Consider the following 5,472-nt stretch of genomic DNA (forward strand, 5'->3'; position numbering starts at 1 on the left):
TATCTCCTCTCTCTTCTTTCTGAAAACCACCTTCTACCCCCTGAAAATCCAACCCAAATGAATTTTCCCTGCATCTTGGAAGAAAGCTGTCTTTCTCTGCTAAGCACAGAGTTTATGCTCAGACAGGCAAACATCACTTGTTGACTAAGGCTGAGCTTAGACACTAAAGACAGAACTACCACCAGTGGGTTTAAATGGATAAGGGTGAGGGTGACACCAGACACCAGGAAAGACTTCCAGCTAACAAAGTGGTTCTCTGGCTAGTGTGGGAACAGGTCCTGGTATTCTGTTTCCTTTCTGCAATTTGTACAATAGGATTGACCTCCTGCAGCCTGTTAATTCATGTGCTGGTCTCCCTGCTAGAAGACCTAGAGCTGCCTAGAGCCTATAGAAAACTCTTCCTTTTGTGAGGACCTACATTGCTTAGACTGAGGCAGGGGTACCAGCGCTGCCCGAGAGGCCAGAAACCTGGTTGGGAGCACAGCTCTGCCTCTGGTCTGCTGTGTGACCTTGCCCATGTCCCTTCTGTCTCTGGACCTCAGCTCTCTATCTGTGTCAGGTGAGGGCATTGCTGGCTGGTGTCTAAAGTCTCTCTCTCATTCTAACCCTGGGAGGTCCCATCTCCCCTAGAAGAGAGATGAAGCAAAGTTGGCTATACTCATTTTTCAAGGAGCTCAATGTTCAAAGAAGTCAAGTACCTATCTCAAAGTCACACAAGATGCAATGAGAGAATCACGACTAGAACTCGGGTACCTGGATTCTTATTTCTGTGCTGCTTCCCCTACAGCCTCATGCCTCATCCACACAGTGGCACAAATCCTGTAGTAGTCAGCTTATCACAGCTGTGTAACTGACAGGGGACTGTGGCCCCCAGGATTAAGACAGAAGAGACATTACCACTCACTGATTCTTCCCAGGCCAGCAGTCTGCTCTCCCACCTCTGTGGTCTGCCCTATTTATTTGCTGATGATGGGATGGGCCACAGTGGATCACACCCATCATCTCACCATTGCCACTGCTGCCTTCTGGGTCTTGCCATCCAAAGTGTGCCTGGCTCCATGTGTTTCCATGCAGTCAGCCTGCTCTTGGAGGTCAAGCTGGATTCAGGTAGAGAGAGGGAGCCCCAGAGCAGGCATGTCACTGGCCTGGAGCACCTTCTGAGAGAAGTCCAGGAGACAGGTGTGCCCCAGCTGAGAAGGCTCCTCACAAGGAGCACAGCCCCACTCTTTTCCATCTTATGTTGAGGCCACTGGGAGTGTGCCTTATATCAGAAATACAGTAAGCTTTCCCAGACCTCTTTGGACAGAGGAAGGAGGTTCCAGGTTCTTCTTAAATTTCCATCCCTTCACTCACTCACTTATTCATGTATTCATATTTCACATTTTTTTTAAACATCCACATCTACTATGTGACTGAAACCACTATGACCTAGAGGGAAATATGAGAGCTGCCATCTTATCCTGCCCAGGCCTGACCAGAATTGCAAAACACTCCTGCAGCCTGTGTGGATGAGATGTGTGTGTGTGTGTGTGTGTGTGTGTGTGTGCATGTGTGTGTACGTGCACACCCACATGTGCATGCGTGGGTGTATGTATGCTTAAAATATGTGTGTGTGTGCGTGTATGTGTGTGTGAGTATGTATGTGTGTTTGGGGGGAGGGGGAAGGGGCAGATGGGCACTCTTCCAGGCCGTATGCTGGAGACAGTGCTGGAGCAGGAGAGAATCAGGTACCCTGGCCAGCCTGGGAAGAAGCTTTGCCGAGAGTACTGTTAGAGTATCCAGAAGATGCTGGAAGCAGTGGTCAACACTAGGCTGGGTCAATCCGGTATAAAAGGATTAATATCTCCCTCTTGCCTTGCCTTTCTCCCAAGTCAAGGGGGGTTGTTCAACCATCCCATCCACACCCAATGTCCCAGGCTTGTCCTGCCAATGCCCCAACCAACCCTCAGGACCCCTGAAGCTTTGAACCTTTTCAGTTTCTGGCCACTCAGACCCTGAGCTGTTGACAGGGTTCTATTGGTGTTGTTGCCCCCATTGGACTTGGACCTTCCCCAGCTCTCCTGCCAAGAGAGCCCCTAGTCACCACCCCCATTGGTGGACCCACAGATTGGCCAAGGGTCTTCCTCCCAGCAATAGTCAGGCCTCTAGCAAAGAGATGGGAGCCATAAGAGTTTCCTGTAGTGGCTGTGAAGGGGGAAGAAGTGGTTCTTAGAGACTTGTGTCCACACAGTGAGTCTGTAGGGCCCTCCTTTGCCCTCAGGGGCAGCTCTTCTCCTTAACCTGGAAGGGTTGGCATCACAGCTAGCATTTCAGCCACACATTAGGTGTAGATGTTAAAAAAGTATTTGGGGGGTGGGACACCTGGGTGTCAGTTAAGCATCCGGCCATTGGTTTCAGCTCAGGTCATGGGTTCAAGCCCCAAGTCGGGCTCCATGCTAACAGTGTGAAGTCTGCTTGAAATTCTCTCTCTCTCCCTCTCTCTCTGCCCCTCCCCCACATTCTCTCTCTCTCTCTCAAAATAAATACACTTTTAAAAAATGTTTTGAGAGTTAAGGAAGAATGAATGAATGAAAATGTTAAGAAAATCCTGGAACTTACTTCCTCTGCCCAAAGAGGTATGGAGAATCTATCTTATCAAACTCCTCAGATACAAAACAATCCTCCTTCCTTCCAAGGCCAAAAGCAGAGTTGTAGCCTCTACCGTATGACAGAGGTAGAAAACTCTCTTGCCCTGGCCTTCCCTATAGAATCTTCCACGGGCTCAGCCTTGTGCTAGAAGTTTCTGCCTTTAAGAAGCTGTCTCCGATTAGCAGGGAGAAAAACACCCCTATGCCCATCTGACTTCCACAGTCATTTGGTGCCTTCTATTCAAGGACAAGCAGCAAGGCCTAGAGGTTTGATGTCTGAGAGGGAGGGGACATCCTAAGCAATCCTCCCCCTTCAGCTCCTACTCAAACATACAGAAGTTCTGGTTTCAGTACATGTCTGTTTCATGGGTAGCTGAGTTGCACTTATGAAGGAGGCTGGGACAGGGAAGTCACAAGGGTCAGAAATGAGGAGAGACGCCACAACAACAAGTGGATTTAAGTCCTCCATGGGGACAAGAGTGGAGGCCTCAGGCCCCATACAGGCCAGGAGTTAAAATTGGGCTTTCTACATCAAGGTAAGAACAGAGAATGGGTGGTCCCATTGGGAAGCCCTTCCCTCCCAGTCACCTAGGAAGCATCACTGAACAGCCTTCGGCAGCAATTCTTGGAGGACCCCAAGTCTGCGGGAGGGCAGAATCCCCATCTTGCCCCCACGCTCATGCAAGTCCTGGTCACTGACACCACACAGATGTGGAAACTCCAAACAGAGAAACGACCCTAAAAACTGAGTTGAGATCAGAGCATCCCTTAGAGCCCAAGGATAAAACACCTATAGGTAGGGTGACCAAATGCTCTGTCATGGATTGTGACTGTTGACCCATATTGTCCTAGTGCCCTACCTAGTTTGTTATTGTGTAATGGACTCTTCTTAAGAATTGCTTTAAGGGGCGCCTGGGTAGCTCAGTCTGTTAAGCATCTGAATTCAGCTCAGGTCATGCCCCTGCAGTTTGTGGGTTCAAGCCCCACATTGTGCTCTGTGCTGACAGCTCAGAGCCTGGAGCCTGCTTTGGATTCTGTGTGTGTCTCTCTCTGCCCCTCTCCTGCTTTCTCTCTCTCTCTCTCTCTCAAAAACAAAATAAAAACATTGTAAAAAAAAAATAATTGCTTTAAAAGAAGCCAAGATAGGATTGGTGCCCTTTCACTTGTACTTCTGGCTTCTGCCACAATTGCATCTCTTGGAGTGGGAGTCACATGTGCAGTGAGTGAGTTCTCACCTCAACTCCAGGATATATCTGGAAGACAATGAGGGCTGACCTGCCTCTCCTTCCCAATCCTTTCTTGACTCAGTGCAGCCATCTCAGAGACACTGCGTGCAGCTCTCCTCTAGACGTTGAAATGCACATAGACACAAGCCACTAAGGAGAGTAATTCCCCCTCTGGAGGGGTGCTAAGATACAGACTCAGTATTTCTGTTCTTGCCAGTTGTGCCATGCCCTGCAAGGTGCAAGAAACCACAGGCCACCAGGCCCCCCGGGTCAGTGGGGAAAGTCAGGGTGAGAGGTATGATGTGCAGAAGCTAGAAGGCAGTGGTCTTGCTCAAGGGCCCATAGACAGTAATGGGAGCAGCCTTGCTGCAGCAACTTTTCCACATTCTGTGCAGTATAAATCTAGAACTATTTATTTTAGTGTTTGCTATGGTGTTTTCATTTTACAATAAACCTTCAGTAGCAATAAGTTCAACAAAAAAGAAACTGCATGAGTAATGGAAATGTAAATATTTTTTTCAATAAAGTTAACGATAAAACTGTAACATGCACAAAATGGTTATCAGCATTTACCATCTTCCCAGAGAACCGTGGTGATAGCACTGACTACATAAAAAGCAGGACACAGATCTGCTCCAGAAGCATCAGCATCTACCTCCAAGGTCATCAGTGATTTTAAGAACACTGTCTAAATCCTGGTCAAATGTTACTCTGGTGTGTGTCAGAGCATTCTTGAATGAGACTAATATTTGAATTAGCAGACTAAATAAAGTAGATTGTTCTCCCTAATGTGGGTGAGCCTCATCCAATCAGTTGAAGGCCTGAATAAAATAAAATGCTGCCTTCTCCCCAAGTAAGAGAGAATTCTCCCTGCCTGGAAGCATTTGAAATGGACCGTGAGCTCTTCCTGTTTCTACAGCAGCCTGCCAGCCTGAGACATCAACTGTGAAGATTTTGGACTTGCCAGGCTCCATAACCATGCAAGCCAACTCCTTATCATACAACTCTTAAATAAATATATATAATCTTCTATCGATTGGCTGTGTTTTTCTGGACAACGCTGCCAATACATTTGTCAATTCCAAGTTTTCTTGCACACATGCTAGGAGTGAAGTGATAGCTGTTTACCTGATAACCACCACCAAGGGAAGCATGGTAAACATGATTAAATGATGCCAGTTTTATATTATTGTAATCAGATGTGTTGATAGGAAAAAATCTGTTAATTCCAATAACAACTCACTTTTTTTCATCTAATCCAGACAATCAAAGTAAAGCTTTTAGAAGTTCATTCTGTTCAAGGTGAAACATCTCTCAATATTGTGAATACTACTGGGAATGTGCTTTTTTAAAAGTTCCACATGAAAGACAAAAGTAATTGATTTTGAGGTGATATCATTTGAAATATATAAGTGTTGGTAAGAGCACTGTTCTCACCACGTTAAAAAACTATGGAACAGACATGTACCTAGAATTGGCTGCTGGGCATATAGAAGTCAGACCTGCACTGAGAGAGTCAGAAAGCAGAAATGATGGAGAAGGAGGGATGTGGGAAAGTGATGAGCAATTCAGTTGGACAGAGTCAGACTCCTCCCACAAAGACACTGATGTCAGAGCCA

Source organism: Acinonyx jubatus, chromosome B1 (genome assembly GCF_027475565.1).
Source record: "Acinonyx jubatus isolate Ajub_Pintada_27869175 chromosome B1, VMU_Ajub_asm_v1.0, whole genome shotgun sequence".
Taxonomy (NCBI): domain Eukaryota; kingdom Metazoa; phylum Chordata; class Mammalia; order Carnivora; family Felidae; genus Acinonyx; species Acinonyx jubatus.